This window comes from Barbus barbus (genome assembly GCF_936440315.1).
Source record: "Barbus barbus genome assembly, chromosome: 46".
In the NCBI taxonomy this organism is placed as follows: Eukaryota; Metazoa; Chordata; class Actinopteri; order Cypriniformes; family Cyprinidae; genus Barbus; species Barbus barbus.
In genome coordinates this window covers 19867517-19880314 of record NC_136724.1, presented here as the reverse complement: position 1 = coordinate 19880314, position 12798 = coordinate 19867517, and the positions used below count along the sequence as shown (strand labels likewise).

Below are 12798 nucleotides of genomic sequence, written 5' to 3'. Positions count from 1 at the left end.
ACGCACCTACTCCAGACGGTCTCTCGTCCCCCTCTGCTATTCCTCTTCTTTCTTTTGCATAATTTTCCTTTGGGCCCAGGGCAAGCAGACAGACCTGCTCAAACACCCCTCATCATTAGTCTGTAGATGTGGGTTTGAAGGCAGAAATCTTTGCCCTGCAATCCAAAAATCAAGAAAGAACCAAAAAGAAAAAAAAAGGCCTGGAGAAAGAAGCACTTCATCACAGAAGAAAGATGTACCGAGGAAACGAAGCTACCAAGGAGTTTACTGTGTCTTTCTATGTCTGTGGCCATCAAAGAAGCCTGTGAGATGTTCTCTAATATGTAACCTGACATAATCAACTATATGTGCAATAACGTAAACTACGATATTTGTTATTCAAAAACCATCTCGGTCTGTCAGATGCCTGAATGAGTTGCATATCATGATGCATTAGCCCAAATTCCATCATCTTCCATTATATATCCAGTGTAACCTGACCAAAATGTTCCTCTTGCATAAAGTATATCTGCTAAATCGCTGCAGATATTTATTCTCTGACTGTTTGTGAGTGCTAATTATGAATTAGGGACATAAAACAAAACAATATACCTGGTGGTAATGGCTTGCCGTGAAATTATATTCCAGAATCGCTAAAGCTTTCAGCGTTTTACTTTTAGTCTGCCGCGTCAAAAGCCCTTTTTTTTGGTGTGTAATGTTAGCCGGCATCTTTTATTGCACACAGACGTACTAGACCGAGAAGGAATATGTTTCTTGTGATATTTAGAGCACTATGCAGAGTATGGGTGTTAATATGTAAATGTGTATCTATCTTCAGAGATTTCCAGAATGTGATTAATAATATTGCATCTTATTTTTAGTGTAAATATGGTAATGGATTTCTTTTCTTGTTGTTGTTTTAATATGAAAGAGCATCAGGTGAGCGTTATGGATCTGTGTCACTCATCTCCAGGTTGGGATGGCAGGGAATGTGTGATGAATTATTATCCGAGGATTATTTTTCTGTTCCTGTCCTGCTGTTGTAATTCTCATTCACATCTACGACCCTCCAAACACATTTTCCATTAAATGGAAATTTGATCAGATATGTGCGTTTTATGTATCAGTTTCTAAATGCATGTTCATTAGGGAAAACTGTTCTTGTACATGCACACAAGGTACCAAACTGCTTTCGAAACACCGCTTCGTGAAGCTTCAAATCCTTTGTGAATTGTTTCAAACCAGTGATTCAGAATGCGTATTGAACTGCCAAAGTCACCTGTTTTTAGTAAACGAGGCTGTTACGTCATAACTACTTCAAAATTTCATTGTTTCGCCGCTAGGGGTAATCACTGTGAAGCCATGAACTAGTGTCTATATTGTTTTTACCTAATTTAAGATAAATTTGTAGACATTTTAATGGCACATTTGTATAACAAAAGAAGGAGTTGTAATTTTAAGCCTCTTATTGGCCTGATTAACCAAGCTCTCCATAAAACAAACAAAACAAGCCCCAGAAATGAATAACATATTATAAAGACACTTAATTTAATAGGTTGCACTTTCAATAAAACATGTGGCTCAAACATGACCTAAATGAATGGGGGAATCCTAAAATCTCAAAAACTGCTTGCTGAAGTCACAATTAAATTCCATATTTCAAATCAGAAATGAACTGCCCCATGAATGTTGTTTCTTATGCTTAAATAGAGTTTGAAAAAAGCTTATTTTTCAGGCTAGACCAGCCAATGTGCATGCACAGTTATATCACCCTTATGACTGCGCATGCACATTGGATGGTCTAGCCTCAGGTTTCTATGGGAACCGGAGCATCTAACAGCTGCTGCAGTGATGCAATGACTTTACCAATCAGCGATTGGCTCTTTCATTTAGAAGGCGGGACTATTTCGCCATATTGCGCTTTGCAGTTTCTCCCATTCATAAGTACAGGAGTGAACTGTCTTTATATTTCTATTGTCTTCGGCGTAACCAGCATGTGGTGTTTTGAACGTGTCAGAAAAGTGATTCATTTGGCGAAGCAATTGGTTCAAAGTTTCTCCCATCACTACCAAGTTGTCACTGGGATGGTAACCTTTCTAAAGGTACTAATCGATTCTTTTAAAGTACCAATTTGTACCTTTAAAGGGATAGTTCACACAAAAATTTAAGTTCTGTCAATAATTACTCACGCTCATGTCGTTCCAAACCCGTAAGACATTCGTTCATCTTAAGAACCCAAATTAAGATATTTTAAATGAAATCTGAGCGCTTTCTGACCCTGCATAGGCAGCAATGTAACTACCACGTTCAAGGCCCAGAAAGGTAGTAAGGACATTGCTAAAATAGTTCATGTGACATCAGTGCTTCAACCTTAATTTTGTGAAGCTATGGGAATACCTTTTGCCCAAAGAAAACAAAAATAAAACAACAATTTTCTATTTTAACGATGTCCTTATGACCTCTCTGGGCCTTGAACGTTTCAGTTGCATTGCTGTCTATGCAGGGTCAAAAAGCTCTCGGATTTCATCGAAAATATCTTAATTTGTGTTCTTATGGGTTTGGAACGACATGAGGGTGAGTAATTAATGACAGAATTGTCATTTTTGGGTGAACTGTCCCTTTAAGATACTAATATGTAACATTTAGGGGTAAATAAGGTACAAAGATGTTCCTTTTAGTTTTACAAAAAATTAGACAAGTTTAATTTCATTGACAATTTCAGTGCCACACTCTTAAAAAATAAAGGTTCTTTTTCCATTCCATTCCATGTTTCCACTCCAAGAAAGGTTCTTTATACTGAACATTTAGATTTTTAAATGTCTTTTACACTAAGAAAAATGGTTCTTTTAAGAACTAATAATTGAAAGGCTCTTTGGGGAACCAAAAATGGTTCTTCTATGCAGGACTGAGTGAATGTCCAAACAGCATTGGAGTTTGGGGTGAATGTCACTGCCGGACCAGAGCTTATAAAAGGTTCCTGTATGCTAGTAAATGTTTTTACCTTCTATCAAACTCAAATGGAAGATGTTTGTTTCTCCAAGTCCGGTGAGTCTGGCTTTATATGGTCCTTCTTAGATTAAAATTTTGATGGTGGATGGTGAAGGTCAGATGGAGGACTCGCTCACACTCCAGATGGAGGTCTGGCCTCTGCAGCTGTGAATGAACCAAAATGAATCATTCCAGATGAATTCAGTCGTTTAATAATGTCAAAGAGATACTGGACGCATAGATGTTTGGTGGAGTATACGCTGTCTCAAAGTTGACATAAAACAATTGCATACATTTCCCTTCATGCAAGTTTTATTTCATAGGGAATGTGTGTGTGTGACCGGGCCAATCATCGAGGGGTCAAACAGGAGTCAAAGCTCTGTGTAAAACATTCACCAACCATAAAGATCCCTGACATAAAGACAGCCTTTTATAATGAGCTCACACGCTTTCTGCTCTTTATCTCACTTTCCCTTTTCCCTTATATACACTCCAAAATCAAAAGGGAAAAATTATTTCAAGCATTTAAAAACAATTATAGGCTCAAATATACATTGTGACAGTTCTTAGGATTATTGTTCTAATTTATATTATTTTAAGTCTATTTGTTAAGTCTTAGGGACAATTGTAAGTCAATTTTTAGTCCATAAATTTTCCTATTTTTGTTTTATTTTCAATTCAAACGATTCAGTTAAATTTTCCCCAAAAGTACACTACGTTTTTATTTTCCTTTGTGCAAAGACAATGATTTATTTATTTATTTATTTATTTGTGCATGACAAATAAACCTCTTTTCCTCAAATAATTTTTTTTTTTCAGTTTTTCTTCAATTATTCTATAATGAAATTTTGTTGTTGTTGTTGTATTGATGCTTTTAAATGACATAATTTCCCAAATTTTCTGCAACAACAAAAAAGATGGCCCTGAAAATATGCTTAATTTTTTTAAAGAACTTCCATTTTTCTCCAAATAATCTGTAATTGAAATTTAAAATAATCTTAAAGTTCTTTATTTTAAAAAAAATGAACGTATTACAGTATTTTTACTGTAATATTGTAAAAATGTACATAATTTTACGAAATTATAATAATAATAATAATAATAATAATAATAATAATAATAATAATAATAATAAATTAACTAAAACTAAAATAAAATCATCCAGAAAAATCCAGGAAAGGCCTTCGTAATTATGAAAATGGTCACAATCAAGTAAAAATATTTTAACTTGTGATATAATCTGCTGTAAAAAAAAAAAAAAAAAAAAAAGTGACTCAGCCATGTAATATTACATTACATTTCCATACTCTAGTTCTTACTCTATTTATTATATTGTTTATAAAGAGAGAGCTTTACCTGAGGATTTATTATAACCTTATTTCACAAATCATCCACAAATATTTACAGATCTGATCAATAAAGATTCAGAAATAACTAATCCGCTTGTATCATCTCTTGGGTGCGCTCAGCTTCAGAGGTCACTGAGTAACATGTTGTGAATGTCGATCCAGGGCTCAGAGGATTTGTACAGGGTCAGTTCCTCATCCAACTGCAGACCAAGGCCAAGAGCCACACCATTTTTCCCTCTTTATGTGACTAAACAAAATCTTTTCTGCACCCCTGAACGGATGCCATTCATCACCAGGAACCCTGTCCAAGAAGCCACCTGTTCAGTCCTTTCACAGGGTGACCGCGACGGACACATCACTCAACATCAGCCACCTTTCAACCAGGATACTGTCCTCAGGACCGGACAACGTGAACGGATTTCCAAACACATCTCGCTCATCTAATTAGACACGCATAACATGTCAGAAACGTTTATGGTGAATTTATCTCTCTGCTTGAAAAACTTTATATAAGTAAAATTAAAAATTTAATAAAGTTTAAATATTAAACTTTAAATATAACTACAATTTATATATATATATATTTTTTTTTTTTTTTTTTTTTTTTTTACTTGATTGTGACCATTTTCATAATTACGAAGGCCTTTCCTGGATGATTTTATTTTAGTTTTAGTTAATTTATTATTATTATTATTATTATTTCCTAAAATGATGTACATTTTTACAATATTACAGTAAAAATACTGTAATACATTCATGTTTTTCAAATTATTAACTTTTAACTACTAATATTATTACACAATATAAAATCATATATCAAATATTTACAAATATTTTAATTTATCATATATAAAATACAAGAAAATCAATAATATAAAAAAGGAAAATTATAAATATACATACACACACACACACACACACACACACACACACACAAAATATAAACTATAAATCTTCATAGACTGCAGCCTGGTTTAGGAGTTTCTTTTCTAGCACTTATATTGACACAAATCCTCTTACAGGTGGACCGGTGTAAATATGAGCCCTTGATATGAATTTATGGGCCACATCTGTACAAAACCCCAGTGCACAGTTTATGAGCTAATTATGCAAACACTAAATAAAATTGCACCACTATGAAAGGTCATCCTCTCACTTATGACTCGGTCGCTCATCATTCGGTGCCCTGCATCAGTTACAGTTAGCCGCCGCCATCACATCTTCATCTGCAGGAAGCATCGAGACACAAAAAACAACAGGTTTGACTGGAGGTTTGTTACACTCACTCATGGGGCCGAAGCTAAAATTGTTTGACTGGATCTTAAGGAATCTTTAAGCTGTCCTGAGTTTAAATATGCTACTCCGCTTTGTCCTAGTCACTCTGGTGTGTTGGCCCAGAAAACCTCATCCTACTTCCTTGCTCTCGTATTTTTCTCTTTCTAGATGTCTGTATGCGAATATATGTATGAGAGATAAAAATAGTCTTGTCAGAATAGTTCGGAGTAGGAATAAACCATGCCTGATCATAAAGAGGTTGCATCTTTTGATGAGAAACAGACAGACTCTTAAATACAGTTTTAAAGCACAACACTGTATTTTGTAATGAATAAGAAGTCTCAATTCAAATATGACTTATCGTCCAAACACACACACACACACAGAGAGAGAGAGAGTGTTGTATGGGACCCATGGGTGTCATTACTGGGAGAGAAAGAGGGTCTCTAGGACAAAATTCAATACAAATTGATAAAAATGCTGAGGGAATACATTGTGTATCATTTATCTAGCAGTGCTAGTAAAAGGAATTGGACGATTGTAGGCCTACGGACCGGAGGAAGAGAGGCAAAATCAATCTGTATTGTTCATTTCTGAGAGCCGTTATAGCTACAGGACATTCATAATACTGGCATGTTGTGCTACTTATTGGGGATCACAAACAAGATTCGAGCCAGTATTTCAATTGAGGTTCACCGAGCTCTAAATCCATCTTCAGATTCTTCCTTATGTCTCGTCTTGAGAGTATCATACGGATAATGTAACATCACATGATATTCAGCTGTAAAAAAAAAAAAAAGAGCTTTTAAAGGGATGGTGCACATAAAAATAAAAAAAAGATTTCATTTTCTTGCACTCATGTATGGCTTCAGAAAACTTGGGAGTATTTTTAATAGTGCTTTTTGCATTTCAGTCCTCATTCATTTTTATTATATTGAAAGCTTGAAGAAGGAAAGTCAGCAAATGACTGAATTTCATTTTTTGGTGGACTATCCCTTTAATAAAAAATAATCAGCGTCAGACTGCATAAATAATTAGGTCTGTGTGCATTATAATAAGATAAATGGGCTATAATCAGAGGTTTTTTGGGGGGCTAGTGAGTGAGAAAGTGGAAAGAGAGGAAAAGACTGGAGGACGTGTACTGTTCTTACTGGATCAATGCATGTGTGTGAATCTCTACAAGCGGCACATCAGATACACACATTTGAGCATATCAAGGTCAAAGAGAAAGTAAACTATGAGAGTGAGAAGGTTCGAGTAACGTTAAGTAGGTCCCTCATGCAGCAGATATAATGACTGCTGTCACCGACACAAACACTGTATACTGTACCATCTACACTATATATAGCTGAACACAGAGATAGTCTCATGCTCACCAAGGCTGTACTTTTTTGATCAAAAGCCAGTAATATCGTGAAATATTTTTCTATTTGAATATATTGTAAAATGTAATTTAATTCCTGTGATCAAAGCTGAATTTTCAGCATCATTACTCCAGTCTTCAGTGTCACATGATCCTTCAGAAATCAATCTAATATGCTGATTTGCTGCTCAAGAGACATTTCTGATTATTATCAATGTTGAAACAGTTGTGTTGCTTAATATGTTTTGTGGAACCATGATAAGATTTTTTTCCAGGATTCATTGATCAGAAAAAATAACTGACCCAAACTTTGAACAGTAGTATATTTATAAAACACATGTAAATATGTTGTCATAAACATCTAAATACTAAAATATAAACAACTATAAGCATATGGCTGCACATAAGTTCAACATTACAAATAAAGCTCTACAGACTACAATTAATTATTTAAAATGTTACAAGTGAATTTAGGCATCACAACATCATGATAAAAAAGATTCATTTTGAGATTTGCTAAAGATTACATTTAACAATGTCATTAAATACACTGAATATGTTATTAAATTACATGTAATAGTGTTTTTATAGATTAAAATTCAATGAGCTTTAGATCATGTCAAAGGCAATGTAAATGTAAATGCAGAGCATGCACAATCAAATATTTAAATGTAATTAAATAATAAATAAAATGAATTAAATCGTTAAATGTAAAAAGAAATCTCTAATAACTTCTGAAACCCCATGAAGGCATTTGAAAAAATCACATCTTTCTTTTGTTGACACACTTCCCTATTGAAGCAGGACGTTTGGCATATGAAAGTGCAAATCAACATTTATTTTGTCAATTTTTAGGGGCATGCCAGCATATAGATTTACATTTATTTATTTAGCAGACACTTTTATCCAAAACAACTTACAAATGAAGAACACAGATGGCCTCAAATTTAATAGGCAGGGACTCAAAGCCACAAAACTCCGGTTCTGACCAATTTTGGGTCTTCAAACAATGAAGTGAGCAGTGAGGAGAATTCCACATTAAACTCTATCCTTTATCTGCAGGGTTTGATTTCCAGACTAGCGAGTGTCTCTGGTGGTGCGTGTGAATACCAAACAAGCCAGTGGCTGTGATGGCAGATGACCCTGTCTGAGCTAGATGGACTCTGAGATCTTAAAGCTCTGTTTGGAAAACAGTTTGGGCTGCTGACACTGTTGTCCCTGACAAAGCTCCAAGGAGGATAATTAAAACCCAACACGGAACCATCTCTGACAGCCTAAAATCCTCCCGGACTTTGACGGATCCACAGTGAAAAAACCAATATGTCCAATTACCTTTCCCTGCCCCACCCCCCACATCCCTCAGTCAAACACAGACAGAGAGAGAGTGAAATGAGAGAAATGCATTTCAATCCTTGTCCTTAAACCAATTGATTAAATTACGAAGCTTTGAAGGATGAAAATTATTGCAGCAAAATAAATAAAAACAAAACATTACAGTTTATGAATAGATTAGAGCTGCACGATTACTTTTTAATAATTCGGCTATGTCCATTAAACCTTTAATTAGTACGATCACACCAGAGAATTCAAATCTGCGTTTGCGCTGCAATGATTCAAAGAGAGCAAATGTCATGTACACTCACCTAAAGGATTATTAGGAACACCTGTTTAATTTCTCATTAATGCAATTATCTAATCAACCAATCACATGGCAGTTGCTTCAATGCATTTAGGGGTGTGGTCCTGGTCAAGACAATCTCCTGAACTCCAAACTGAATGTCAGAATGGGAAAGAAAGGTGATTTAAGTAATTTTGAGCGTGGCATGGTTGTTGGTGCCAGACGGGCCGGTCTGAGTATTTCACAATCTGCTCAGTTACTAGGATTTTCACGCACAACCATTTCTAGGGTTTACAAAGAATGGTGTGAAAAGGGAAAAACATCCAGTATGCGGCAGTCCTGTGGGCGAAAATGCCTTGTTGATGCTAGAGGTCAGAGGAGAATGGGCCGACTGATTCAAGCTGATAGAAGAGCAGCTTTGACTGAAATAACCACTCGTTACAACTGAGGTATGCAGCAAAGCATTTGTGAAGCCACAACACACACAACCTTGAGGCGGATGGGCTACAACAGCAGAAGACCCCACCGGGTACCACTCATCTCCACTACAAATAGGAAAAAGAGGCTACAATTTGCACGAGCTCACCAAAATTGGACGGTTGAAGACTGGAAAAATGTTGCCTGGTCTGATGAGTCTCAATTTCTGTCAGAATTTGGCGTAAACAGAATGAGAACATGGATCCATCATGCCTTGTTACCACTGTGCAGGCTGGTGGTGGTGGTGTAATGGTGTGGGGGATGTTTTCTTGGCACACTTTAGGCCCCTTAGTGCCAATTGGGCATCGTTTAAATGCCACGGCCTACCTGAGCATTGTTTCTGACCATGTCCATCCCTTTATGACCACCATGTACCCATCCTCTGATGGCTACTTCCAGCAGGATAATGCACCATGTCACAAAGCTCGAATCATTTCAAATTGGTTTCTTGGACATGACAATGAGTTCACTGTATTAAAATGGCCCCCACAGTCACCAGATCTCAACCCAATAGAGCATCTTTGGGATGTGGTGGAACGGGAGCTTCGTGCCCTGGATGTGCATCCCACAAATCTCCATCAACTGCAAGATGCTATCCTATCAATATGGGCCAACATTTCTAAAGAATGCTTTCAGCACCTTGTTGAATCAATGCCACGTAGAATTAAGGCAGTTCTGAAGGCGAAAGGGGGTCAAACACAGTATTAGTATGGTGTTCCTAATAATCCTTTAGGTGAGTGTATGAAACCGCTTCACAAACATTCTGGCAAGGTTATCTCAAAGTTATTGAACAAACATTCTTCCAATAACATAATATTCCAATAACGTTCAAAGTTATCTGGTCTTTAATAACATTCTCAAACAATTATGACAAAAACATTTTACACTTTCCTGAAACATTTTAGATGTTCGTCTAATTTCAAAAATGTTTTAAAATGATGTTTTCACTAATGTTCACATTACCAAAAACATTTTTTAACATTTAAAAAACTATATTTTGAACATTAAGAAATAACATTTAAATGATAAGAATGTTAGCAAAATGTTCAGAGAACATATTTGGGAACATTAGTAAATGACATGTTATTTTAAGTTTTCATGTTTCAGAATCGTGGAAGAATCATGATCCCTATTTTAAACTAAATATTGTGATTCTCAACTTTTCCAGAATCAACTCTAGAAGTACTTTATATAATTCCTTATATATTCTACATTTTTAATGAGCACATACAATTAAAGCCTCAAGGCCAGTAATGGACATGCAGAGTGCAAATTTCCCAGAATTCCCTATTGTATCACTGACAGGGCTGTCACAAGCAATGCATGCATTTGGGGAACATGAAGCCATCTGATGCTTCGTAAACAACTGATTGTCTGTGGTGGCAGAGATCAGGACGGCACACACACATTAACACACACTGGCCCTCTCTTTCCCACCTTGATGTTATCAGTTGTGACAGTGCTGTGGAACTATTTGGATGGGGATGTGATACACGACTCTCCATGCTTATCAAATCTCCCAGAGAGGAGACTATTAACTCAGAGCAAATTGTGCCATGTAGCTTAAAGGGGCTTGTCTGTTCCAATATCCCTAATATCTCTATTTGTTGTTGGAGTGTAAAGAAGTCTGCTGTGCTGTGTTAGGGTGAGTGATGGAAAAAGCACATTTGTCATGGCTTCTCACCGAGTATTACACACACACACACACACACACACACACACACACACACACACACACACACTCTCTCTCTCTGTCTGTATGTGTCTTGAGAACCTTTGGAAGGTATTTCTGCTATGGAATAAAAAAAAAGGTAATTTTCTCATCTTATGTACCTTTTTTTGACAATTCTAAAATATAAACTCTGAGAATTCTGAGAAAAAAGTCAGAATAGTAAGAATAGAATTCTAAACTTCTCACACTTCCGAGTTTACAGTTCAAAATTCAAAATATATCTCACAATTCTGACTTGTTTGTCAGAATTGCAAGAGAAAAGTTGAAATTGTGAGAACTTTTTTTTATCCCATTGTGGAAATAAGCTTCCAGATCAATCACAGTTTGCAATCATTTGCGCTTGTCTGTTATTGTTTATATGTATGTCTAATGAACACATATTCTACATGGCACACTTTCAGATATTGTGAAAATATCAAAACCCCAGAGAAAATTTTCTACTGCACTTCAAAGCGTTACAGTATTTCCAGTTGCTGTGACTTTTTTCTACCTTTGCATGCATTCTCAGCCACCCGTCCTGATAATTGCTATTAGTGTGATTTGTGCACACTTTGTGAGACACTTTTGGTGAGAGAGTGTCTAATAAAGACATTTAAGGATTTTAGGGACTTTAGGGCAACATAGGTGTGCACATTATTTTCCCATTAATTATTGTGCAAATGGAACCGAAATTAGCTCTTTATATCGTCATTGCAAAACCTCTCACAATCTCTTATTGGTTTTGAAAAGAAAAAGCCCTTTTCCAGATTGCTTATTGAACACCTGTAGTAACTGATAATTTAACTGGTTACCTTTTTTCTCTTTCTTTTTTGTATTTAATCTTCACACTTTTAATGCATGGTTTTGGTACTGCATTTGTAGGAAGCCGTGTGGAATAGATACAAACATGGACAAAAATGATAAACTTTGATTAACTGTAATATAATCAAAAAACATAAACTTGCAAAGTATTCATAGAATTCTAAGAACAACATATCCAGATTCAGTGGAAATCTGCTGATGATATATTTTATAAATTCCCCCAAAATCAAGACATTTGCCCAATTAGTTTTTGTTTATGAGTAAACTGACTAGCAATATTTAATGTTGGCCACTTAGTCAAACATATCTCATAAAGTTTGATGAAATATGAATTGAATGAATTGATTCATTTGAAATCAAACATGATCAAATGTGATGTTAGATTTAATAATCTGTTTTGTGTTTTGATCAGAAACTCAAGAGTTTGAAAATCGTATAGATTTTGATTTATTTTATTATTATTTATTTATTATTAACTAAGCACAATGGCCATTTAAGCAATATCACCAGTGTTGTTATTGTTAACTAAAACCATTAGTTTCATAACTGAAATAAAATATAACTAAATGATAAACATAAATATAAAAATAGTTTAGAATTTAGTTAGAAAGGCTATAAATATACATTAAAGCTAAATAGAATATGAATAAGAACTGACAAAGTCACATAAGAAAGTACTTAAATTAAAATGAACTAAAATATATAAGTAATAGTACAATAACACTGAATATCACACAGGCAAGAGTTTTGTATTAATGCACAATAGTATTTTGATACTGATATTTAGACCAACAGCACAGTTACAAGTTTGATATCACTTTTATACATCAGTTAATATTAATTTCAGATTCAATATTGCAAATTACTCTTACTTCCATAATAGTTCCAAATGAAGCAAAAGGAGGATATGAAATATCTCACTCATTTCTCTATGTAACATAACACTCTTTTCTTACGTTTTAACAGCATGAGCAGGGTTGAAAAAGAAGTCAAAAAGTCAAAGAGCATTTATTCTTCCCGGCAGTGACAAGCAAACCAAACTAATGGGGAACATCTCACCCGATGCCAGACAGAGTTCAGCCATCTGAATTTAAGCACACGTGTGTTGCAGACAGACAGACAGACAGACAGACAGACAGACAGGTGTGTGAATGCGTCTAGACTAAAAACACAGATCACAGGCCCTGAGACATCGATGTCCTGGTGGCTTTCTCAT

General features: G+C 35.3%; 1 protein-coding gene across 1 annotated transcript in view; it reads left to right on the top strand.

The window, feature by feature from the left end:
* LOC306865276 (complement C1q-like protein 3) overlaps positions 1–1082 on the top strand; it is a 3682-nt gene extending 2600 nt beyond the window's left edge. The window contains exon 2 of the mRNA XM_079409799.1: positions 1–1082. This exon is cut by the window's left edge and continues 185 nt beyond it. The gene's annotated coding sequence lies outside the window, so the exon portion shown is untranslated.
* The last annotated feature ends 11716 nt before the right edge of the window (positions 1083–12798 follow it).